We start from the raw sequence: 27,362 nt of genomic DNA, 5'->3' as shown, positions 1-27,362 counted from the left end.
GTCTGAAATTACTCCTATAGTGCATCCTGAAATGTTCTTTTCCGAAAGAAGAGAAGAATGTACAAAATATTACTGTAAGAAGCAAACAAGCAACAAAAAACTACACTTGTACAACAATTTCTATACCCCTGTTTATTTAACCAAGGATAGCTGGATTTTTGCTTTGGGACAGTTCCCAAGTGCTCCCAGGTCTTTAGTCACCACTTTTGCTTTGCAAAGAGTTTTTCACCCCACAAGGGCCATGCGGTTAAAATCATTGTGAAGAGAGGTTGAAATGAAATAGTTGGAGCTAAAACCGATCAATGTTTACTTTAAGGCAGCTTTGTCGTAGGCTTTTCAGCAACAATGTTGTTATAGGATCAAATTTGAGGGATGAAAGCCTTTCCCTGTAACAGGGGTAAAGTGCACAATTTTCATTGAGCTGAATTTTTTTTTGGTTCGGTTGCTTTGGCAACAATATCAACAAACTCCACCCCAGGCCACAGTCTACATGAAATCTTTCTTAAATGATTGCATACCACCATGACGTTACCCACTTTAAGTGACATGTACTTACTTGTAGCACAGATATACAAATTTCTGAAAAACAGGAGGGGAAGTCAGATGCTAAGGGAAGAAATGTGTTTCTCCTGATTAGAACCAACATGAGCTTTCTGAGTGCAGGGTAAGTGAGACATCAGGGTGCTCATTCAGGAAAAATGTTTTGCGTGTTTTTTTATTGTGACTCTCCACTTTTGGAAAGGCAATGAGCTTGTTCCAGTTTGATCAATTTTAATTTCATGTAACCTGAGTTAGGATTTGGAAATTGAAAGGAGTGGGTTGCCTATGTAAATAGAATCAATCATTGAGTACAACAGTTTTTGTTAATATTTTTCCAAATTGTGATTGACTGTAGAATAATACGTGGGAAGTTCTGAAATGAGGTAGAACATATTAGTGAAGACATGGAAAAATGTGAATGTTGAAAATCAGTGGTGAAAAAAAAAATGATGATAGGTTGGGTCAATACCTGCGAGAGAAAGGTTAACTTTTTGTGTGATTTAAGTGTCAGTCTGGACTCAGTGGGTAATTCTCTTGCCTCTGAGTAAGAACATCATAGGTTCAAGCCCCACTCCAGAACAAAACCTAGGTTGCCGCTTCGATGTTGCACTTAGAGAATGCTGTATAGTCTTCTGAATGAGACGTTAAACTGAGGCTTTTTGTACCTTAGAGGAGTGTAAAGGTCCTGCAGTATTATTTGAAGAATGGTGGAGGGATCCTCCCCGGTATCCTGCCCAATATATTTCTCAAAGAACATCATTAAAATAGCTTACTTAGTTACAGTCATTCCTATTTTGTGTGGGTCCATGCTGTGTGGAAATTGCCAGTTGCGTTCCCAACATTACAACAGAGACTGCACTCCACTTGATGTGAAGCTCTGTTGGGACACTTGGAGGTTGTAAAATTCTCTTTGCTATAGGAGAAAGGATTCCAGAACCATTAATCCAAATGATCCATTCACCTGTTTACCTGTTTTGGATGCTGGCTGATATGATCTGCTTTTCTATTTCAGTTTCCATTTCCCATTTAGCTCTTTATTTAATTGCTGGTTTTTAATGCTTGTCTTTCAATGAGTTTCTTTTCAGAAGAGTTTCACGGTTGCAAAATATAAGCATTCGCTTCAGAATTATTGTTCACACAACAATTTCTGTGACTGCATATTCAAAGAGAAATGTCTGCAATAAAATTTCCAAAGCTGTGACTTTGGGGGGGGGTGGGGGGGGGGGGGGGGGGAGGTGGGGTGGAGGGAGAGATGCTTGCATTGGTTAGTGCCGCAGGTGTTTTATCCAGTGGATTTCTTGAATTGCACACATTGTTAAGATGCCAGGCTCAATATCCCTGATGTATTGAGTTAGCTGATCTCAGCTCAGGTACAGCAGAAGTGCTATAATTGTGCTCAGTGCCTCTGAATGAGGAAGAGTTTAGAACAAATCATCCACGTTCCCATCCAATGACCCAGCTACACACAAGAACATAAGAAGTAGGAGCAGGAGTAGACGGTATGGCCCGTGTACGTAAAATAAAATTACATTGAATGTACAGTACAAGACCTGCTCAGACCAATCAACTGATGACAGCGTTTATGTCCCACTTGAACCTTCTCCCATCTTTCCTCATCGACCTCTATCAGCATAACCCTCTATTCCCTTCTCCATCATCTAGCCCTCTAGCTTGCTGTTAAATGCATGTGTATCCACACCTGGCCAGGCCAGGATTGGGTAGGTCATGATACCTCTGGAGCTGAACAGCCTGCAGACACTCACTTCTAAGTCACGGGCATGAACAAAGACCAATGCTAGCAAAAGCTCCAAAGATTCGACACGTCAACCACCATTAGTGGAGGGAACAGGTATGTTAGTTGTCAGGTTTTGCCAGAAGTGGACTAAGTTGTAAATGAATGGATCCCAAAAGGGACAATCCAGTGAAGACCACTTAGGTGAGTTACAGTCAGATGACTGTTTCCTGTAAAGCTCTATCTCAAAAATGAGTCTCCACCTTGAGAATTAGATGACAAACGAGACTGCTGAGAGGGGAAAATTCAAATATATACCACGTTGGCTCAATATATATTGGTCAGTTCATTCAGGGGTTAATGTGCTCTTGGTAAAATTCAGAAATGCGACTTTAGTCAAGCATAACTGCAGTCCCTGTTATATAGTACAGTGATATTCATTGAAATATATTTTCAGCTGGAATCAATTTGGAACACAAGTGTATATAATCTCTAAGTTGAATAGAAATATTAGGCAAGGCAAGATTGGAAACCAAGTCCTCACGGTCATGAAATTGCACATGAGTACAGGCTGCATCATCAGACCAAACTGCACAGGTTTTCTCTCCCTGACTATCAGTACTGTAGTCATACACGAATACAGTTCCACATGTTCTAGCCACACTCCTGTAACCTCCAGTGGCCTTTCTTCCTGTGTGAGTGTTGACAGTCGCCAAACCATTCAACTTTGTAAGGCTTCTTTCTTTGCAAGGTTCAGGATGTGGATTTGGTGGCATGGCCAGAATTTATTGTCAGAAGAATGCATTTGGAGAATTTAGCCTAAAGAAAAACAAATTATCGTAACATTTATTTTTCACAAAAGCATACTCCTTTAAATTGAAGTACAATTGGAGAGAATATCCACCAACTGATATCTGAGAGTCAACACATTCTGAAGTGGGCATCCATAATGAGCAGGTTCATCATTATTGATGACAGAAGTAATGTAGAGTGCAAGTCAGGACATGTTTGCATCTGTTACTTTATTCTGTGGCAAATTAGTCCTGCAAACTAGAATAACACAGTCTGGGAAAACACTCAGCAGTTCAGGGAGCATCTGAGTTAATGTTCCAGGTTGATGATCTTTTGAAGAAAGCAACAACAACAACTTGCATTTAAATAGTGCCTTTAACATACAGACACTCCGAGATGTCTGACAGGAGCCATTGACAAATAAAATTTGACACTGAGCCACATGATATATCAGGACAGAAGAAGCAGGTTTTAAGGACCACAAACATTCACTCCCTCTACCACCGACACACAGTAGCAGCAGTGTGTAACATCTACAAGAGGCACTGCAGGAATTCACCAAAGCTCCTTAGACAGCACCTTCCAAACCCACGACTGCTACCATCTAAAAGGACAAGGGCAGCAGAAGCATGGGAACACCACCACCTAGAAGTTCCTCTCCAAGCCACTCACCATCCTGACTTGGAAATATATCAGCCGTTCCTTCACTGTCGCTGGGTCAAAATCCTGGAACTCCCTCCCTAATAGCACTGTGGGTGTACCTACACCACATGAGCTGTAGCGGTTCAAGAAGGCAGCTCACCACCACCTCCTCAAGCGCAACTGGAGAAGGGCAATAAATACTGGCCTAGCCAGCGATGCCCACATCCCACGAATGAATTTTTAAAAAAATCTCGGGGTCAAATATGATACCAAGGTTGCAAATGCTCTTGATCAGCTTCGGATGGTAGCTGGGCAAGGGTTAGAGTCCTTGGCTAGCAAATGGAGTCTGCTACAGGGACAGAGGACAATGTACAATTCCCAATATTTAATGAGAGGATGTTTCTGTTCATTCGGTGCCTGATGGCAAGCAAGCAGCTTGATGAATCAGAAACGCTGATGAAGGGTTCACCAGAACTCTGGAGTTACCTGTGATCAAGTGCAGATCTGCAAGTTGAAGGGTGGAATTTAGGTTGGATACACAAGGAGCAAGTTAGATAGTTGCTGAGAAAAATACCATTGAGGAAATGGAATGTTAGTGGCCATGTGCATTTTAATACCATAAGGGAAACAAAAAGTAATGAAAGGAAACTGAGTGAAAGAGACTAATGAAAACACCGTCAGAGAGAAGAACAGAAGAACAAGTCAGGCATTCCTGAAAAAATGGCAGGATTAAACGCTAACACAAACCAAAATACTGCCAAGCTGGAAATCTGAAATAAAACAAGCAAACTCAATGTTTTCCTGGGGTGTTTCGAAGCCAAGGAACTTAAGCTTAACTTATAGCACAGAATTTAATGGCCACGGTGGGAGCAGGTCCACTGGCTGGAAAACTGGTGGAAACCCATCACGCCTTTTTCAGGTGGCCCGATGGAACAAAGTCTGAATTGGGAACTCATCTGGTCAGCATCAGGCTTCCTGGCTTCTGTGAGGGGGATATCACACCACCCCACCACCCCCCACCCTCCCACTGAGAACTGCTGGCCAATCGGAGACCAGTAACTCTCCAGTACCGGCAGTGCCATCAGGACTGATGGTCACTGCTGGAACTGCAGTGCATCCTACACCAGGGAGCGATGATGGAGCCCAAGGAAAATGGTAAGTGGGGTAGGTTCACTGGGGCTATGCAGGGAATCTCTGGTGAGGGGGGGGGGGGAGAAGGCGTACAATTTAAAGTGCAGAGAGGGATCTTACTTTGGGTTCTTCCATTCCCACCATTGGATGCCTCCATTGGGCACAGAGTGCCCAGCAACCAGGTACCCCCTGACCAGGCCCCAGGACTGTTTGCCCGGATTTTCCTGCCAGTCGGCCTATGTGGTGTGGACCCCACCCTCCACAGAATGAGGTCCTTTATTGAGTGAGCTGATCTCGGGCCTTCCGGCCTGAGCTAAATCAGAGGGTGTCGGCAAGGTGATATCATTCCCATCCCACAACTTTCTGCCCAATCGCACAGGCCCCATCACCCGCTGCCCACTCCCCAACCCACCAATCTACGAATCCACCTCCAGTGGCAGGGTAATCCATAGTGTCAACCGTAGCTCAGTTGGTGGCATGATTCCCTCTGAGTCAAAAGGCTGCGGGTTCAAGTTCCACCTCAGGACTTGAGCACATAATCGAGGCTGACACTCCAGTGTGGTACCGAGTGGGTGCCGTGAAAGGTACTGTCTTTTGAATGAGACATTAAACCAATGTCTCACTGCCCTATCAGGTGGATGTTAAAGGTCTCATTTCACTATTTCAAAGAAAAGCAGAGAGTTATCCCTGTTCTCTCGCGAACATTTAGCACCAAAACAGATAACCTGGTCTGTACCTCATTGATATTTTTGGGACCTTACTGTGCACAAACTGGCTATCGTGTTTCCTACGTCAGTAACCACACTCCAGAAGTACTTAATTGTTGGTGAATGCATTGGAACGTTTTGAGTTTGTGAAAGACACTATATTAATGCAAACCTTTTGCTAATGCAGTAATCTGAGGCAAAACTTCTGATCTGTGCAAACTTGTTTAATGTTTCTCTTTGGTCTCTAATTTAGAAGCTTAAAGTAGAGGCACAGATGACAATGGACAGTGAGTGTGAAGAACCTTCAGTGTTTTCAGTGGGAAAAAAAATGCTGTCTTGCTGAAATGATTCATGGTGCAGAGCATCCATGAGCCTATTTGTGTTGTTATCCCCAAAAGTGCAGCCCTCTCTTTTTCTTGAATGACTGTAAGTGATCACTGAGTTAATGTTCTCAGCTGCAGTTTGATATATTCCCGTTATATTATTGATTAACCATTTTTCTAAAATGCTTGAAGCAAATTAATGCCTTTGTTTAACCTATTCTCAAGGGGCTTGTAATGAATTATGAAAGCTTCAATCAGGAAAGGAAATATTTACTGCATTAATTAATCTTTAAGGCAACTGCACTTTCTGAAGGCCAAGAAATGAAAGACATTTACAGGACATTTCAAAACAAAATATTTGTTTGGCATGACCTGCAAATGATTTGAAAACATTTTTATTCATTCATGGGTTGTGGGTGCCGCTGGTAAGTCCGGCATTTGTTACCCATCCCTAATTGCCTTTGAGAAGGTGGAAGTGAGCTGCCTTCTTCAACCACTGCAGTCCATCTGGTGTGGCCCCTTCCACACTGCTGCTAGGAAGGGAGTTCCAGGATTATGAGGCAGTGACAGATAGGAATGGCAATATAGCTCCAAGCTTGGAGAGCGACTTGCAGGTGATGGTGTTTCCATTCGTCTGTTAGCCTTGTCCTTCTAAGTGTAAAGGTCGTGGGCTTGCAAGGTGCTGTCGAAGGAGCCTTGTTGAGTTGCTGCAGTGCATCTTGTAGATGGTGGAGGGAATGAATGTTTCATGTGGTGGCAATCAAATGGACAGCTTTGCCCTGGATGTTGAGCTTTTTTTGTTGGAGCTGCGCTCATCCAGGCAAGTGGAGAATATTTCATTACACTCCTGACTTGTGCCTTGCAGATGGTGGACAGGCATTAGGGAGTCAGAATATATTTCATTATAGGCAGGCCAGAATGAATTTCAAACACAAACACAGAAATGCTGGAAAAACTCATCAGGTCTAGCAGGACCTGTGGAGAGAGAAACAGAGTTAACGTTTTGAGTCCATATGACCCTTCAGAGCAATTTGAAGAAACAAAAAAGCAAGCAAATGTATGAAACAGGAGGAGGCCATTCAGCCCATTGCATCTGTGCTGGACAGAAAAGAATTATCCAACCTAATCCTGTTTCTCAGCTCCTTTATCTGCAGCCCTGTAGGTTACAGCACCTTAAATGCATATCCAAGTATTTTTTAAATGTAATGAGGGTTTCTACTTCTACCACCAGATCAAGCAGTAAGTTCCAGACCCCTATCATGTTCTGGGTGAAAAAATGCCTCCTCAATTCCACTCTAATCCTTCCAACAATTACTTCAAATCTATGCTCCCTGGTTATTGACCTCTCTGCATAGGGTGAAAGGGCCTTCCTAACAACTCTATCCAGGGCCCTCACAATTTTATATAGCTCAGATGAAGCTCCCTCAGCCTCCTCAGTTTCAAAGAAAAATTCCATCTTATCCAATCTTTCCTCATAGCTAAAGTTCTCCATTCCTGTTGACATCTTAGCAAATCTCCTCTGTACTCACCATTGGCATGATCACACCTTTCCTGTATTGCAGTGAACAGAATTGTATGCAGTACTCCATCTGGGGCCGAACTCATGTTCCTTACAATGATGGCGTAACCTCCCTGCTCTTATATGCTGTGTCTCAGCTAATAGGAGAAACATCCCGTGTGCCTTTTTAACTATCTTATCTACCTGTCCTGCTACCTTAAGGCATCTGTGGATATGCATTCCAAGGTCCTCTATGCTTCTTAGTCTCCTACCACTTATTGTGCATTTCCTAGCTAAGTTTAGCCTCACACTTCTTCAGATTGAATTCCATTTGCCACGTTTTTACCCACCTATCTAGTCCGTTAATATCTTCCTGCAGTCTACAGCTTTATGCCTCACTATCAACCACACAAACAATTTTCATATCACCTGCAAACTTCTCCATACTGCCCCTATATTTAAGTTTAAAGTATTGATATTTGCCATAAAAGCTGAGTACTGAGGCCTGTGGAACCCCTCTGGAAACAGCCTTCCAGTCACAAAAACACTCTTGTTTCACCTGTCACTGATCCAATTGGCACTGAGCCAAATTTGCCACCTTTTTTTGGATCCCGTGGGCTTTTACTTTTTTGACTAGTCTGCCATGTGCAGCCTTGCCAAAATCCATCTAGACTACATTAAATGTGCCACAGTCATTAACCTTCTTTCAATCATTCAAAATTCAAACAAGTTAATCAGACATGATCTCTCCTTGACAAATCTATGCTGAGAGTCCCTGATTAACCCAAGCCTTTCTAAATGATGGTTTTGTATTGCACCTCAGAATTTTTCCCAATAATTTGCCCACCACTGAGGTTAGAGTTAGTGGCTTGTAATTATTCAGTTCATCCCTTACTCCTTTTTAGAACAATGGTACAATGTCAACAGTCTTCCGGTCCTTAGGTACCTTGCCTGTAGCCAGAGAGGAGTGGAAAATAATGGTCTCTGCTATTTCTTCCCTTGCTTCTCTTGATGCCTGGGATAGATTTCATCCGGGGCTGGTCAATTACCCACTGTCAAAGGTAGGAAACCCTTGTAGATGCACCTACACCACAAGGACTGCAGCGATTCAAGAAGGCAGCTCACCACCACCTTCTCGAGGGCAATTAGGGATGGGCAATAAATGCTGGCCTAGTCAGCAAAGCCTATATCCCTTGAACGAAAAGAAAAAAAACTCATTATGTTTTTCCTATTCATTATTTTACTCTCCCTCTTCATATCTACAATGTCTGCATTGTCAGTTTCTTCTGTGGGGTGGCGGGAGTTAGAATAGGAGTTGGGTGCATGACCTGGGAAGAAGTGAGGAGGATGCCAGGTGCAGAGGCAGGCTGGCATGGAAGGCCTGATTTGGAACATTGGCATTGTGTCCAAAAATTAAAAAAAAGATTAAAAAATAAAACATCCCTCCAGCCCTCACCTTCCCTTACCCCAACCCCCACACATTCACCATGTCCCATCCATGCCAATCCCTGTACTCATGCTCCGTACTCACCCCCATGACCCTCTATAGCCCATATGCCAACCTATGCCCTGCACCCAACTCCCATGGCCCTTTATAGCCCTATGCCAACATTGTGCCAACTCATCCAAACCCATCCCACCCCCACTCAACACCCTTTGCCCTGACACGGACCATGCTAACTCATCTACTATCCACCATGGGTGGGCCTTGTGACCCATGCAGAGATTAGATAAAATAAAGCTCTTTAAAATGAAGTTCTAAGTGTCTATTGCAGACTGCACTATATTGAAAAAAAACACTCTCATTCATAAAAACCCATTTACTATATTTATATTCCTTCAGCTACATAAATCCTCCTAAGGACAAGCATTTCATTACATTGCACAATCCCTTATAACAACACTGGAATTCAGTGCCACATCAAAGTATCTATGACCATTTGTAGCTGTCAATCAAACTGTGAAATGGCAGGCACCCCACTGTGATCATGGATGGTTGTGAAATCAGTTATGCAGCAGTAATCCAGTAATGGAAGTTCTCAGGATTATGTCAACAGATAGAGTGAAATAGCAAACAAGCATTTTTTAACACTCCAGACATTTTTATCAAAGATTTAAAAGGTTGGACTTTTAAATGTCTTGACAGCCCACAGCTCCCTTTGACAAGTCTCTTTGACAGGTGCTTCTGGCAGTTTTGAAAGTTAACTTTGACAGGTCTGTTGACAGTTCCAATGAGCTTGACAGTAATAAGTTTATGCAGTTTTTACACACATTTGTACCTACTTTTAATACTTCAAAGGGCATCTGACCTCCACTTAAGGGCACCTTATCTCCTCCAAAGGACCAGATCTAAAGTGGTAACTTGACTATCCAACAAATCCATCAAGTTCAGACCTGCTCTTACCTGGTCTAATCTGCAAATATTGGGTTTTGCACTCCTGGCCTACCAATATCCCACTTCAGTGGAGGCAGCTGGTGATTTAAATGGTCAGCACCCTCAGTAGACCCCGCATGCACGAAATGTGCCCCTCCCCCATTCTTGCCTCTGAAAATGGGAAACGCCATGTACAGGGGCCGGATTTCTGATTTTTGGGCATTTCCACTATTCTTACCACAAAAGGGGCATCTGTCTGGTGCGGTGAAGATCTGGACCTTTGTTTGCCTCCCACTCTGGCCAGTAGTTTCCAGTCCGCTTTTGTCAAAACACATCTCAGCTTAGTAAAATCTTCAGTTTAGAACTTTTATTTCTGGTTGATCGTTATTCTTTTCCACAACTTCATTAAGGGTGGGATTTTCCGCCCCTGACCACCGCTGGGATCACCGATGGACTTTTGGCTGGGCTGCTGAATCTCCCTTGGTGGGTCCTGCTATGATGGGGCCGGAAAATCCACCCCCCCCTAAGTCTGACTGAATTATGATCGCTACCACAAAATGCTCTCCTGCTGAGACCTAGTTGCTCAGTTTCATTCCCAAAAATTAGGTCTGGAACTTTCCCTTCTTTTGTTGGGTGTTATGGTTGGGATGGGAGGAGTGTGCGAAGTATCAAGCCCCACTACTCCTAAGGCCATACCTTTAATTTAAATGTTTAATTTTCCCACCAAAATGGCCAATTGTTTACCTAAACCTCTGGTACCCAGAAGAAAAGAGACTTTGATCAGGCTTCTTTCAAAAAAAACCCGAGTGATTATTTTATTTATTAAAAAAAACTCTCTTTAAACAATTTTCAAGAACTGGTTGACACACAAATGTATTCCAGGAGTGTAACTAACTAACCCTTTTTAAACTGCCCCAGTGCACACATGCACACACACAGGCAAAGAAAAGACACACAGGCAGTGTCTGCAGAATCGAGTGGGTGAAAAAAATCTTTCTTAGAAAGAAAAGAGATTAAAGTTCACAGACGTTCGATGCTGTTGGTCTGAGGTTCCCTCGGGTGAAGTAGATGTCAGGAAGTTCACCAGCGATGCTTCAGCATGGAGGAGAGAGAGAGAGAGAGAGAGAGCTAGTCAGGGTAGCCTTCTGTTCCCAGCCTTTCCGCAGCAAGACTGAAAGGAAAACCAGAGGTTCAAACTTAAGGCTTGTCTCTGCCATTTGATTGCCTCTTTGTCTTCCAGCTTTTCACTAATTAAAGCTTTGCAGTTCAAAACAAACAAACAACTCTTTCTCAAGTACCATATAGCTCAGGTGATTTCTTGGAAGAGGCCTACTTGTTTACAGTTCCAAAGTGAACTTCTGACCCTTATAAAAAAAAATTCTCCGCCAGCCTCCAATGTCTAAATAATGCAGCCTCTATACCTCTTATGCAGATTTTATCCCAGCTAATATCCATAACAAATGCTGTCCTATTGTTCCTACACTTCTCAGCAATTTTTCTACATATCTGCTCTTCCAATTCTCTCTGACAATTCAGGGGTCCATAGTATACTTTTAGCACCCTTTTTTATTCATCAGTTTAACTCATTTACACCATTGATGATCCTTCAAACATATTACTCCTCCTTATAGCTGTGACTGTTTCATTAACCAATTTTGCAAACCCCTTTTCTTTAGTCCCCTATCTATCCCTGGGCAGAATTCAATGCCCTTCCCCACGATGAGTTTGGTGGTGGGGGGTGCAGTTGATCAGGCAGGAGGGTGGTGAGTGAAGATCCACCTCCACCACAATTAAACCTATGGTAGGGAGTCATGTGGACGGCCTTCCCACCATCAATTGGGGCCCGTCAGTGGCTAGTTAAGGGCCCACTTAAGGACCTTATCATGCCACTGCTGGAATTAACCCAGTAGGGTCGGGGAGTTCGCCATGTGGGGAGCATGACAAGAAAACCCATGTGGGGTGACTTCTGGGCTCTTAGGGAGATTCCTTGTCCAAAGACGCTCGGTGCCTGATCGAGGGACCTGGCTCTGGGGTGGGGGTTGCTGAAAGCCCTCCCCTGCACTTGCTGCTATGCTCTCCTCCACATCCCTGTGACCCTGACCACTCCGCAATCCCCCTCCCCCCATCACTCATGTGGGATCCGGCGATGATCCTAGGCTTAGGGTGGGTGTTGTACAACAGCAACCCCCACCTGCCTGGTAAAACTGCCATTCGATAGATTTGTCTGTCTCAGATTGACTGACAACTCTTGGCAGGTGGGACTTCTGGCCCATGGGTCCTTGATCTTGGGGAAGGCCCATTGCTGTCCAATTAAATGCCTGAGTGGATCCTAATCTGGCCAGCCTTCCCTAAAAGAGACATGCGGGGTTCTCACTGGCTAAAATCAGAGGGTTAGTTTATTTTACACACAAAACGCAGGGAAGGGGTGTCACTACGTAACCCCGGTACAGTCACACAATAAAAGAGAGATAAAGGAAAGAAAGTGGTACAGGGCAAAGACCACAGACAAAATAAGAATTATTGTTTCACGTGAGTCCAGAATCTAGAATTAAAAGTCCAATGGTGTATTCCTTCAGAGAGGTTAGCAGGTTGAAGCTGATGCGGTGTAATTCACTTTTCCAGTAGTGCTGACTTCCATGATGGAAGAGGTCCATAGAGATGAATTGATTCTTGTCTTAGGTACAGGTATAGAAGTTCAGACATTCCAGCAGAAACAGTGTAGATGAGGGCCAGGCAATTTAAACCTGGTCAAAGCTCTGATTCTGCTGCTGGAAGATGGTAGACTGCCTGGATTCAACTCCATAAGGCAATATTACAGGTTCTAGCACCTTGGGGTGTGGCCATGTGACATAACTCCCACTTTCCCTTGGTTTGGACAAATGGTGTATGTTCCTGGATTCTTGAGATGGTTAATGTTTTGTGCATTAATAAGTTTGAGGTTTCAAGGTCCCTTTGTCCTCAAAGATGTATTGCCTCCATTGGCCAGGGCTCTGCCTTAGAAATGAGAAGGGCATTTGTGCATGTCCTTGGAATTTGATTTCTGCAATCGCAAGAGACATTAGTGCCTCATTAGAGATAACAAGGTCCTTGCTATTTTCTGAAGGATAGAAATTCCATTTGTGTGAGTCGTAGCTGGTTAGGCTTCAGTCAGTGTAAAGCCTTTGTCCATTGAAAAAATAATAATTTTATTGAGTAGCTGGGAAGACATATATATTATATATATATATGTTTCCTTCATGTCTCCTGGGCAGGTCAAAATCAAAGAAGTGTTCTTCATTGGCTGTAAAGTGCTTTAGGATACCAAGAGGTTGTGAAAGGCAATATACAAATGCAAGTTCTTTCTTTACAGATGTATAAAGCTTTTTGTTAGTTGAAGAGAAAGAAAGCAAGTTTTGTTGAGATGCGTTCCTCTGACCTGGAGCCAGAAATTTAAGAGCTGTTAGAATTGCTCTTTAATTAACCACAAGGAATTCACAATTAAGCAGCAGCAATTACCTATGCGGTGGAGTAGTGTAGTGGTCTTAAAGAGACAGGTCAGGCTATCAGGTGAAAATCATAACCAAGCTCCAGACCCCAAATCTGTAAGCACAAGGGAATAGATAGCATTTAAAAAGAAATACATTGTACTGTTGGATAGATAAAACAAATCTTCCTTTTTACACATATGTAATATAATATATAAATGTATGCATTCCCAGTTTAAATTTCATAAAAGTACAGGTTAAATAGATTAATTCTACTAGTGTATTGGGTGCCATTTCTGTGAAGTCATCAGTAGATTCTAATTCTGTGTCAGCCTAATTTGGAAATAAAATCCCATTTTGTTTATGCTTGATGGTTCTGGATTGGTATATGACAACCATTGTTTTCTTGTTCTTTATGCCAGTCAAATATTAACATCAATCGCCATTTTCATTAATAACTTTCTTCAGAGACATCTATCTTTCACAGGACTAAATCTGCACAATGTATAAATAGGCCCTAAGCAACATTTCTGACAGAGCTGATAGAAATTGCTCTACAATTTGCTTTATTCTCAAGAACAACTCTTTTTAACCTTGAATTATTGTTCTTGCTGTTTCAGTGGCTCTACTTATTTATTATTTTCTAATATGTAAATGATTATTATAACCAGGTTAAGTGTGTTCTTTCTCAACTGAGACTTCCCTTTCTATCAGCTAGTATTGTTGTACTCCTGATCTCCCCAAGTTTGCAAGGGTAGGAGACCTAAAAGCTACCCTCACCTGGTTTAGCTCGCCATCAAAGAAGTTTACCGGGTGTGGCCTCTGCCACATGCTAACAACTACTTGGAGCCACAGGTGAGAGTAGGTTGAAGGTGAGGTCCAATACAGGATCAGCCACTCCAAAGAATGCAACAGGCCCATCTGTGAAAGGTGCTACCCGTCCCTTGCACCCTGCACTATGTACCCAACAGAACTCCACCAAATGCCCCAGATGACGAACATGGTCACCATTACCTTGAAGGTTGAACAAGACTCCAGACCCAGTATAAGAATATTACTGATGCCATTAGTTATTGATTATACTTATCAGGAAAAACTTAACAGGTCAAAGCTCTTCTTTGAAAAGTCTTAAAGGTGACCTGATCAAGGTCTTTAATATTATGAATGGATTTGATAGGATGGACATAGCAAAGATGATTCCACCAATGGATTGACCAAAACTAGAGGCCATAAATATAAGATAGTCACCAATACATCCAACAGAGGATTCAGGGGAAACTTCCTTACTCAAAGAGTGGTAAAACTGTGGAGCTCATTATCACAACAGAGTGCTCGAGGTGAATAGCTGCAGGAATTCAAGGGAAAGCTAGATAAGCACATGGAGGATAAAGGGATAGATGGTAAGATGTGATGAAGTAAGATTGGAGGAGGCTTTTGTGGAGCATAAACATGGACTAGGTGGACAAAGTTGCCTCTTTCTGTGTTGTAAATACTATGTCATTCTATATAGTAATAATTTCTCAGTAATTAAGTTATTGTGAGCTTATCACTGTGTAGCTGTTAAAGATATTTGCTCATCAACACTGGACAGCTACCTCCAACACTTTCCAGGTGCTAACGCAGGATTGGTTGTTTCATTTCTTCAGTTATCATTGATTAATGAAACTGATGTAATTATGCATATTAAGCAGGTTAACCACCACTGAGGAGACACTTGACATTAGTTAGCAAGGTGCAATTTATTCCTATGTGTAGTAATAAAAGAAAGATGAGAAATGCATAGAAACTCAATCTTTTTGTTGGGTACTATGGAACCTGGTAAGTAATTGTAAAATACTTAAGCTAAGAGGTTCAGAAATATAAATACTCAAAAAGAGAATTTAAGAACATGTTTAAGGGAATCTGATTTTGCTGGAAGGAAAATCCAGCGTATTTCACAATTCTACCATCTTGCTGTATGACAAGAGCGTTTTATAGTCACCAGATGAGCCACAATATGACAGAGTTGTTATTGAATCTGTCTGATTCTCATTCTATTGGTTGTTATATTTACCCCGGAGTGATTCTATATGCACTGAGCCACTTTTAAATTGAAGAGTTTTATTATAATCTTATATGGAATTATTGTTGTTATAATGCATGTGAGTATATTGGTCCATTGGACTAATAATGATTAAGAATTTTTCTTAAAATTTTACTTGTACAGAATTTGTAGTGTTGTATATGGATTACCACCAGTTGAGAACATTGCCCTTTGTCCAGCTCTTGCAGTGTTGCTTTTGAAGTATAGGTCATATTCAGCAAAGTTATGCTTATCGGAAAGTACCTTTCAAGGAAAATATGGTAAGCTGAGGTGTAATACACCTTTAAGGGACTGTGAGCAGATTGACCACGTGACTATGTAGCACGGGCTACCATGTTAACGTTAGCCTAGAATAGGGTCTGGTTGGGGAAGCACACATCATGTTAGTGCTCTGTTGTTTGTGTAAATAAATAGCATGTGCTTCATTTCGTATTGCTCTCTATGTATTGTAATCAACTCGCCTACCGACAGGTAAGCGGGCAACCAGTTCATGAGCAAATCAACCCCATAGTAACAAAATAACAGAAAATCAAAAGGCTTTTCAAAAAATTGTATTTTATCAGCTCGTTCTGTATAACCTTTCGTGAAAAACACCTGGAATTGTGACATTCAGAAATGATCAGCTCATCTGAAAACTTTTACTGCACCATGTTTCTCCATAACCACTAGACAAGAGAACAAGAGTTGGTGCTAATGGCCTTCAGTTCTATCCTCCAACTAATCTGATTGATTCTGAAACTGTCCATTTGTGCCCTAATTCTAACTGATCTGTTTGCTTTGGATTCTAAGTTCTAAACGTCATTGAAAAACCTGAATTTCTAATGCAACTGTGACGCACTGAGATGAATGAACAGTTGACTGACATGTATGATGCTTAATCAATGCCTTATTTTATTTAGGCCCATGGATATGCATGATCTTTGCTCATTACCAGTCTGACCCATTGGTTTTCTTTTGCACATAGTCAATCCATAAAACCATAACACCATAAGACATAGGAGCAGAAGTGAGGCCATTCGGCCCATCGAGTCTGCTCCGCCATTCAATCATGGCTAAGTTTCTCAACCCCATTCTCCCGCCTTCTCCCCGTAACCTTTGACCCCCTTACCAATCAAGAACCTAGCTATCTCAGTCTTAAATACACTCAATGACCTGGCCTCCACAGCCTTCTGTGGCAATGAATTCCATAGATTCACCACTCTCTGGCTAAAGAAGTTTCTCCTCATCTCTGTTCTAAAAAGTCTTCCCTTTACTCTGAGGCTGTGCCTTCAGGTCCTAGTCTCTCCTACTAATGGAAACATCTTCCCCACGTCCACTCTATCCAGGCCTTTCAGTATTCTGTAAGTTTCAATCAGATCCCCCCTCATCCTTCTAAACTCCATTGAGTATAGACCCAGAGTCCTCAAACGTTCCTCATATGTTAAGCCCTTTATTCCTGGGATCGTTCTCGTGAACCTCCTCTGGACCCTCTCCAGGGCCAGCACATCCTTCCTGAGATACGGGGCCCAAAATTGTTCACAATATTCTAAATGTGGTCTGACCAGAGCCTTATAAAGCCTTATAAATCCATACCCTTTAGTTCACACATCTAAATAGATGGAAAGAACATGAAACATCAGATCTCTATTGTGCTTTTTTGCCTCTCAGCTAGTTAACACCTTTCATATGTTGACCTGATAGGGCTGCACACTGTCACTCTGAAGGATGTTGGCATTTACTATCTACCCAAAGGTCAGAACTGGACCAGCTGCACACAACCAATATGATCAATTAAAACCACTTATTTGTGCTGAAGTTTATTTTCAAGAATGTCAATACTGAATCTTGTTGTCCAGTTTATTTATTCATGGGATGTGGGCATCGCTGGCTAGACCAGCATTTATTGCCCATCCCTTGAGAAGGTGGTGGTGAGCTGCTTTCTTGAACCAGCACAGTCGTTGTGGTGTAGGTACACCCACAGTGCTGTTAGAAAGGGAGTTCCAGGATTTTGGCCCAGCGTATATATTTCCAAGTCAGGATGGTGAGTGGCTTGGAGGGGAACTTCCGGGTGATGGTGTTCCCATTTATCTGCTGCCCTTCTAGAAGATAGTGGTCTTGGGTTTGGAAGGTGCTCTCTAAGGAGGCTTGCTGAATTCTTGCAGTGCATCTTGTAGATGGTACACACTGCTGCCACTATGCATCGATGGTGGGGGGAGTGAATGTTTGTGGATGGGGTGCCAATCAAATGGGCTGCTTTGTCATGGATGGTGTCAAGTTTCTTGAGTGTTTTTGGAGCTGCACTCACCCAGGCAAGTGGACAATATTCCGTCACACTCCTGATTTGTACCTTTGTAGATGGTGGACAGGCTTTGGGGAGACAGGAGGTGAGTTACTCGCCACAGGATTCCTAGCCTCTAACCTGCTCTTGTAGCCGCAGTATTTGTAAAGCTAGTCCAATTCAGTTTCTAGTCAATGGCGACCCCAGGATTAACATAGGCCTGAATTTTCCCATCAGCGATTTGGGGGTGGGGCCCGCTCGCCAACGGGAAAATGACACGGGATGACATTGGGAGGAACCCCCGACGTCATCCCGGAACATTTAAATCTTTAGGAAGGTGGGCAGACAGCAAAATCAGCTGTCCACCTTCCGACCTGTCAATGGCCAATTGAGGCCATTGACGGGCTAATTAAGATAATTAAAGACCTGCCCGTCCGACCTTAAGGCACTTTGACAGCTGGGGATCCCCCCCCCCGGCACAGGAAGCACTTAGCGCTTCCTGTTGGGCAGGCCGCTGGGCGGGCCTTAACTGGCCCGCCCACTCAAAATGGCGGTGGGCCCCGTTTCGGTGGTGGAGGTCAGCTGTCTACCTGCCGCCAAGCTGGTGGGGCCCGCCCACCATCCGAGGGCAGAATTCTGCCCATAGTGGAGGATTCAGCGATGGTAATGCCATTGAATGTCATGGGGTGATGGTTAGATCCATCCAATGAAATGGTTATTGCCTGGTATTTTTGTGGCACAAATGTAACTTGCCACTTGTCATGCCAAGCCTGGATATTGTCCAGGTCTTGCTGCGTTTGGACATGGATTGCTTCAGTATCTGAGGAGTTATGAATGTTGCTGAACATCAATTGTGCAAACATCAGCGAACATCCCCACTTCTGACCTTATGATGGAAGGAAGGTTCATATGATGAAGCAAATGAAGATGGTTGGGCCTAGGACTTTACCCTGAGGAACTCCTACACTGATGTCCTGGAAATGAGATGAGTGACCTCCAGCAAGCACAACCTCCTTCCTTTGTGCTAGGTATGGCTCCAGCCAGCAGAGATTTCCATTGACTCCAGCTTTGCTAGGGCTTCTTGATGCCAAACATGAGCATCTGACTCAGCTTGTGCTTCCCAATGTTATGTCGTGGCAGATGGTGTGTGCCAGGTGGGCCACAGACATGAGGGAATCTTCATCGCGCCACCACAAATGTTCTGCAGTTGTATTTATTACGAGGTGTGTGCACTGAATGCATAAGTAATAAGTCCATAAAGACCTTTAGAGATTTTAAAAATTAAAATAAAATATTTATTAACAAAATAAAAGGTTTCAAGCACATACATAAGACAACAATTGCTACTATAATAACTCCTAAAATTCCTAATTAACCTGACAGTTACACCCCCTTTAAGGCAATGGTCCACAAATAGATTTTAGATTTAAAACAAACTCAGCAAGTTAACACAATACCCTGGACAGTGGAATTCCAAATTGAATTTCTCCAACTTCAGCTTCGTAAGACAATAGACTTATACACAAATACTGGAGGTTTCATTGAGGCTAATTCGCACACTCCTGTTAGTTCTTACATGGCTTTCTTCTGATACATAACCTTTCATTCTTCTTTATATATGTTTTTCTCTTTTTAATATGTAAATTCTATTGTTCCATGTTTTTGAAACTGTATCTTCCTCATAACCTAAAACTTTAATGTTGCCAACATATTAGCAGTAACCTTTGGGAAAAATAAATACATTCCTTAACCTTGCTTATCTGCCTAGTCGTAAACAGACTAAGATCCCTTTGAAACCCAAATATCCCTTCATTTATCTAAAAATGTAAATTCCCTTCCCCTATATGCTAAGCCAACATCCATGTTTACTCATTAGCATGTCAAGCACCTAACTTCTTTCGATGATTAAAGCTTGCAGTCTGCTTGACTACAAAATGTAATTAAATCACAGCCAGACCCAACTATACTCACCCCCATAAACCTACTTCACAATAAAACAGAAAAATATTATGAAAAAATTTGTTAGTTTCATGACACCCAGTTAAATCTTGCAAGATCTTTGGGAGAGAAGAGAAGGTTGTGAGAACCAAATACTTCATGAAAATCTAAATTACCCAATTTAAATAGGAGTTTTTTTTGTTCCCTAACACATTGAGAATGATAACTTCATTCAGTCTGAATGAACTGTGTTCTTTAATTAATTATTAGTGGATTAATATGGAATATTAATCTGTTGTATGGATTTTCCAATAGGACGCGGGTGTTTTCTGTTGGGTTTCCTGAATCTTGCTATGATCTTATTGAATGGTGGAGCAGGTTTGAAGGGCTGAGTGGCTTACTCCTGTTAATCCATATGTTTATAGGTTTAAGTTGCAGGATGTTGCTGCAGGTATTGATAAATGTGCTCACTGACTTGTACAGATGCTCCACGTTGGTCTGCTACATGGGTTGGTGCTTCCACTAGCCTTTATCAACATCTATAAGGTGGATATTCACTGCACAAAACTCAGGAAGTTTGACAATGCTGATGATATAGCACTGCTTACTTAGGCATTACTGACTAGGAAAGCAAGTAGGACACTGGAATGATCCTTCAGGACCTGACACCTCTGCCTCAAGCTAGAGAAGACAGTTCTGTTGCCATTCTATGTGAACAACAATGCCACTGGGAAAGAATTCGGCGTTTCTTTCTGTGGAGTTTGACTTACCTGTGAGACCCACACAAAATACTGGAGAATCACCTTAGACAAGGTGCCTATTTATCATCCTCATCTCATTAACATCGGCCACAGTGTAAAAACCAGGGTAAACCTAGTCTGGAAGTTCACTGAACTATCATAGGGGACAATAAGCAGAACATTTCACACTGCAACAATGGCCCTAGTCTACTCCTTTGCAGGATACTGCTCAGTCTCATAGTCCTGCAGCTGACACACAAATATTTTGGATGTACAGGTAAACGCCGTCATAAGGGCAGTGTTAGGGACACTTGAGTCCATTCCAACTCAATGGCTCTCGGTGATATTCCCCACTGCCCTGTGACACCACCATGCTTCATGATTTAGAAAAATCATGAGCAACAGCAACCTTCTCATTCACAAAGATATGAAAAACATAGCAAGAAAGTGCTTAAAATCACAATGCCATTCTGGGAAACAGCAGCTAACATTCATGCAGTGAGATCAACTCATTATCCAGATAGACGGAATTGTGGGACACATGCAGCATAAAGAAGCAACCCCTCATCACTGTCCCAAAAGCAAAGGTCCTTGACTTCAACCTCCCTCGAAGACATTGGACACTGCTGAACCGAACCGGTGCAACACATGAATGGTGTGGCCATCTGCTCTGTAAGTGAAAGATGAGGGACAACCTGAAATGCAGTTGTGACCATGAGTCCCAGTCCATGGAAAACATCACATCAACCATCCTGGCAAGACTTGATGCAGGAGGCACCTCATTTCTCCACTCGGCATCTCAGGCCGTTGAATGGATAAGAAAAATTAGACAACACATTGTAAGTTTTTGTCATCGTACAAGATCACTAAAGAATAAAAAATTCTTGCGCAATTTGGGGAAATTTTTGAGGATATCTGACTGTGATGGGGCAATGTTGATGAGACTGCTGAGTCTCTTTGTCTGTCGAACTTACACACGAGGTGGCTGGGCAAGTTGTGTCTGCAGCCCTGAGTCTGCATTTCTGTATAATCTCTTCGAATCAAGCAGTCGTTTCCAACTGCAGAAGAGCAGTGAACTCTTTCAACCATCAGAGTGTAAGTGGATGGTGCAGAATTGCATATCTAAGGTAAAGGGACTGTTCAAAGCTACTCCTTGCATTGGAAGTTAGGGTGCCATCCATTCAATTAGGTGTTTTTAATATAAACATATACTATGGAGGAAATCATATAGCTTATTCAGTATTTAAGCTTATGTTGTCTGAATGTCTCCCAGCAATAGTGTGAGTAGCAGCAGAAAGAGTTGTCAGTTTATCACTTGACATTTTACAGTTGTGATTTTCCTGTGTAAATTGGTATTTGTGGATCGACATTTTGAAAGCAATAAGCTAATGTTGACATTTTAATCTGATCCCAGTCATTTCTAAAGCGGATGTTTCTCTGGGTTACTTTTGCATCTTTACATGACAGCTACAAACTGCTGGGAGAGAAAGAAAAGAAATCATTCAACAATGACAGCTGTAGCAGAGCAATGAACCATTTTAGCTCGGACAGGCAGAAAATAGAAAGGCAATTCCTCCATTACCCTAACAAGCTGTTGACCAACCCTCTTGGAATAATATTTATAGCTTCCCATTTATAGGCAACAATCACCTAGAAAAGATATTTATGATGTCCTCGTTGTAAGCAGACCATATGCTGGTGAATTCCTGTTATTCTAATCTTCAAAATAGAATCAGTGCAGTTTCTGTAATGAATTGATGCTTTATTTGCATGTACACTTCAGGTTTCATCAACTTAGATGGTGTTCATGTAGTTCTTCATACGCTGATGTCTTGCACAGAGGCATTCGATGTTACAGCATAGGCATAAATCAAATTATAACGGTGATAAAATTATGATTCAGTCCTGATACTAACTGACCTTTTAACGGTGGCTATTGATCAGCACTCTTGCTCCTAAGTCACAAGGTTGAAGGTTTGAGTCCCACTTCAGACTTAAGCACAAAAAAAAGCCTGACACTCCAGTGCAGCATTGAGGAAGTTCTGCACTGTCAGAAGCATCATCTTTTGGATGCAATGTTAAATCGATGCCCCATCTGTTTTTGGGAGCTTGCTGTGCACAAATTGGCCGCCGTATTTTCCAAATTACAACAGTGAGTACATTTCAAAAATATTTCATTGGCTGTAAAGCACTCTGGGATGTCATGAGATCATGAAAGGTGCTGTGCAAGCTTCTTCTATCTTTCTTTGTTGTCACGGTGTATAGCACGGGAGGAGAACTATGGGACTTCTTTTGCCTACAAGTTGCTGGGAAGTTCATCTCAAACATATAATCAGTTGATCTCTTCTAGACTACTGCTAGAATCGGACTTGGGAAAGAGCAGATGTTAGTTCTGAACATGCTCGTTTCTACCCTGCTCCATTATTTCAAAGGTTGTTAGCGTCTCACCTGAGTAATTCTCCAACATTCCCCAGATTCTGGAAATCTCCCAGTGGATCTCCCAGGAAACTACAGGCCAGTTAGCCTACCATCTATCACTGGGAAAATGCTAGAATCCATTAGCCAGGGAAGTAGAATCAAGTAGTTCAGTGACGAGTGCAGGAGAGCATGTCAGGAGCAGAAACAGGCACACTTAAAAATGGGATGTCAACCTGGTGAAGCTACAGGTGTGCCAAACAGCATAAGCAACAAGTGATAGACAGAGCTAAGCAATTCCACAACCAACAGATCAGATTTAAGCTCTGCAGTCCTGCCACATCCAGTCGTGAATAGTGGTGGAAAATTAAACAACTCACTGGAGGAGGAGGCTCCACAAATATCCCCATCCTCAATGATGGAGGAGCCCAGCACAGCAGTGCAAAAGATAAGACTGAATCATTTGCAAGATCCTTAGCCAGAAGTGCCAAGTGGATGATCCACCTTGGCCTCCTCTGGAAGTCCCCAGCATCACAGATGCCAGTCTTCAGCCAATTTGATTCACTCCACGTGATATCAAGAAATGGCTGAAGGCACTGGATACGGCAAAGGCTATGGGCCCTGACAATATTCCGGCGATAGTACTGAAGACTCATGCTCCAGAACTTGCCGCACCCCTAGCCAAGCTGTTCCAGTACAGCTACAACACTGGCATCTACCTGGCTATATGGAAAATTGCCCAGGTATGTCCTGCACACAAAAAGCAGGACAAATCGAACCTGGCTAATTACTGACCCATTTAGTCTACTCTCAATCTCAGTAAAATGATTGAAGGGATCATCAACAGTGCTACCAAGTGGCACTTTGCTTGGCAATAATCTGCTCACTGACATTCAGTCTGGGATCCGCCAGGGCCATTCAGCTCCTGACCTCATTACTGCTTTTGTTCAAACATAGACAAAAGAGCAGAACTCCAGAGGTGAAGTGAGAGTGACTGCCCTTGACATCAAGGCAACATTTGATGGTGTGTAACATCAAGGACCCCAAGCAAAACTGGAGTCAATGGGAATCAGGGGGAAAGCTCTCCACTGGTTGGAGTCATACCTAGCACAAAGGAAGATGGTTGTGGTTGAGGTCAGTCACCTCAGCTCCAGGACATCACTGCAGGAATTCTCAGGGTAGTGTCCTCGGCCCAACCATATTCTGCTGCTTCTCAATGACCTTCCTTCCATCACAAGGTCAGAGTTGGAATGTTTGCTGATGATTGCACAATGTTCAGCACCATTTGTGACTCCTCAGATACTGAAGCAGTCCATGTCCAAATGCAGCAAGGCCTGGACAATATCCAGGCTTGGGCTGACAAGTGGCAAGTAACAGTCGCGCCACACAAGTGTCAGGCAATGACCATATCCAACAAGAGAGAATCCAACCATCGCCCCTTGGCGATCAATGGAATTACCATTACTGACTCCCCCACTATCAACATCCTGGGGTTTACCATTGACCAGAAACTGAACTGGACTAGCCATGTAAATACTGTGGCTACAAGAGCAGGTCAGAGGCTAGGAATCCTGTGACGAGTAATTCACCTCCTGACTCCCCAAAGGGAGTCATCTACAAGGCATATGTCAGAAGTATGATGGAATAATCTCTGTTGCCTGGATGAGTGCAGCTCCAATAATACTCAAGAAGCTTGACACCATCCAGGACAAAGAAACACGCTTGATTGGCACCCCACCCACAAACATTCACTCATTCCACACTGAAGCACAGTACCAGCTACAAGGTGCACTGCAGGAACTTACCAAGGCTCCTCCAACAGCACTGTCCAAACTCATGACCCGCCATCATCTAGAAGGACAAGGGCAGCAGACACATGGAAACAGCACCACCTGGAAATTCTCTTCCAAGCCACTCACTATTTTGAGTTGGAACGATATCGCCGTACCTTCACTGTCGTTGGGTCAAAATCCTGGAACTCCCTTCCTATCAGCACTGTGGGATCACTTACACTGCAGGGACTGCAGCGGTTCAAGAAGGCAGCTCACCACCACCCTCTCAAGGGCAATTAAGGATGGATAATAAATGCTGTCCTAGCCAGTGATGCCCACAACTCCTAAAATGAATTTTTTTAAAAAAGCAGGGCATTTAGAAAATCATTATACAATCAGACAGAGTCAACACGATTAGGTGAAAGGGAAATTTGGAGGTGATATATTGGAGTGGATGGTGAATTGGTTAACTAACATGAAATAGAGTCAGGATAAATTGGTTATTTTAAACTTGACAGACTGAAACTCACAGAGTGCCACAGGGATCAGTGCTGGGCCTCAAATATTTACAATCTATATCAGACTTGTTCAGCTTTCTCACGGAAGGGGGTCATATTTCATTTTTTTTGTCACTCAAGGGACATATGAGCAAATTTTGGGAAGATAAAGTTTAACACAACATTAAACATGAACTTTTTTTAAAAAAAGGAGGTATGAAAAGAAACAACTTGCTAAGCAAAATGACAATGTCAGAGCAATAAATTGATAATTAAAAAAAACTAAGTAATAAATAGCGGTGACCATTAGAATGTGTGTGTGTGTGTTCACCCATTCTGAGAGTGGGTGAGAGTACAGATTGGTGTGTGTGGGTAAGGATAAATGAGAACCCAGAGAGAGAGAGACACACACACACACTCATCACCACTCACTCTCACATTCACTCACCACCACATACACTCACACACTTACTTCCCCCCCCATACACACACACAGACACACACACGCACTCTCTCGCATTCTCTTACACACTCTCACACACACTCACACTCAATCATGCTCTGGTGGGCCCCACTCTTGGTCAGAGCCCCGCTGTCCCCCCTGGTCCTGCCTTCACTCCGGCCTCCCCCAGGTCCTGGTCTTGTTGGGAGCCTTTGAACTTTGCTTCAATACTTACCTTCACGCTGTTTGCTGCTCACCCAATTACAGGTTGGATTCTCCCTGCATTTTCTGCTAAGGCTCAACAGTATTTGCAGGGAGACATCAGCCTGTGATTGAGTGAGCATCTTTACAGAATTTTATAAATGTATGTCCAAAACATTGACGGGCTGAGTCCAGAGGGCATGTGGCCAGAATCCAGCCTGTTGGACAAGCCACATCTATATTAATGACTTGCATAAAGGTACTGACTATATTGTAGCCAAATCTGCTGACGGTACAAAGATAGGTAGGAAAGCAAGCTGTGAGGAGGATACAAAGGGCTGGATCTTGGGGAGATTCTGTGTACCTTTAAAAATGGTGGCTGGGACAGGGATTCCCAGCCCCATTCTCTAATTTTCATCAGCACGGGATAAGGGTGCAAGTTGGTGTGGGCCACCAGCCCACACGCTGCACTCCCGGCCCTATTTTTGGGACAGCCCTCCCCTAGTCCTCCACAATTTTCATGGAGTTGGGTCAGTTTTTCAAGGATTCATGGTTCATGGCCCTTCAGAGGTGTTGTGAAACATTGTCTGGATCAGGGAATCTTTTGAAAGGTAAGTTCAAAAGATCCTATCCATGCTCCCTTGCCAACTTATGCCCCCCACCACCCAGCCATTTACCCTCATACCCTCCATACCCATTCACCCAGTCTACACTCTGTACAGAACCATTGAACCCTATAATAACCACAGCACGTGTGAGAAAGCTTAAACAAACAGCCATTCATAAAAAATGCCTTTAATACAACCCCATATAAGTGTCAATTACCCAGACCCTTTAAAGTATCAATAGCAAAGACTGCAGATACTTGAAATCTCCTTATCTTGTATAAATAAACATTGTGCAATTGATAGAATAGATCAGAGAGAAAGAACTGTCAATTTTATGAGGTGGCATGAATTGACATGGATGGGGCATGAGGAGTGTGTGGGGCATGCGGAGTGTGTGGGGCATGAGGGGTTGTGAAAGGTGAGGGCAAGACGGCTGTCTTTTGTTTTATTGATTTCATTGTTATTTGGATGAATTCCCAGAGCTCCGAGGCAGGCCTTTTAATCAGCCTGCCCCAGTACTCAGGAACCCCTGTGGCTGCCTTCGAACTCTCTTCTGGGCAGTTGGCCTAACTCCACTTAGCACCCCCCACCCCTCACCCTGGAACAAAAGTCCTACTTCTGCAGGCACTTCTTCCTGAGGCACACACACCAAGCCAGGAAATATCCCAACTTTCGCCACCCGCCTCAAGGATGAAAATTAAACCCAAAGAGCCTGCAAAGGAACAGAGTTGCTTTAAGTGAGTAGTCAAAAATTTGGAAGATGTATAATGCAGGAAAAGCCGTACGGAGGGACCTGAGTGTCCTTGTACATATATTTCAAATAGTTAGCATGCAGGTACAGCAAGTAATTAGGAAGGCAAATGGAATGTTGGCCTTTATTGCAAGGGGGATGAAATGTAAAAATATGCAAGTCATCCTATGATTGTACAGGGCACTGGGGAGACCACACCTAGAGAACAGTGGAGAGTTATGGTCTCCTTTCTTAAGGAGGGATATACTTGCATTGGAAGCAGTCCGGAGAAGATTCACCAGGCTGATTCCTGGGATGATGGAATTGTTTTGTGAGGGAAGGTTGAACTGGTTGGAACTATACTTATTGGAGTTTAGAAGGTGATCTTATTGAAAAACATAGATTCCGAGGGGGCTTGACAAGGTAGGTGGCAACCATGAAACTATCATCGATTGTCATAAAAACCCACCTGGTTC

At 42.9% G+C, this 27,362-nt stretch overlaps 1 protein-coding gene across 1 annotated transcript in view; it reads left to right on the top strand.

The window, feature by feature from the left end:
• The first annotated feature begins 594 nt into the window (after nt 1-594).
• The window catches only part of shank2b (SH3 and multiple ankyrin repeat domains 2b), an 834,833-nt gene continuing 808,065 nt past the window's right edge, over nt 595-27,362 (top strand). The window contains exon 1 of the mRNA XM_041197641.1: nt 595-664. The gene's annotated coding sequence lies outside the window, so the exon portion shown is untranslated. The remainder of the gene's footprint in view (nt 665-27,362) is intronic.

The sequence above is a fragment of the Carcharodon carcharias genome, chromosome 10 (genome assembly GCF_017639515.1).
Source record: "Carcharodon carcharias isolate sCarCar2 chromosome 10, sCarCar2.pri, whole genome shotgun sequence".
NCBI lineage: Eukaryota > Metazoa > Chordata > Chondrichthyes > Lamniformes > Lamnidae > Carcharodon > Carcharodon carcharias.
The sequence above is the reverse complement of the archived record's forward strand: the minus strand, read 5'-3'. Positions and strand labels throughout refer to the sequence as shown.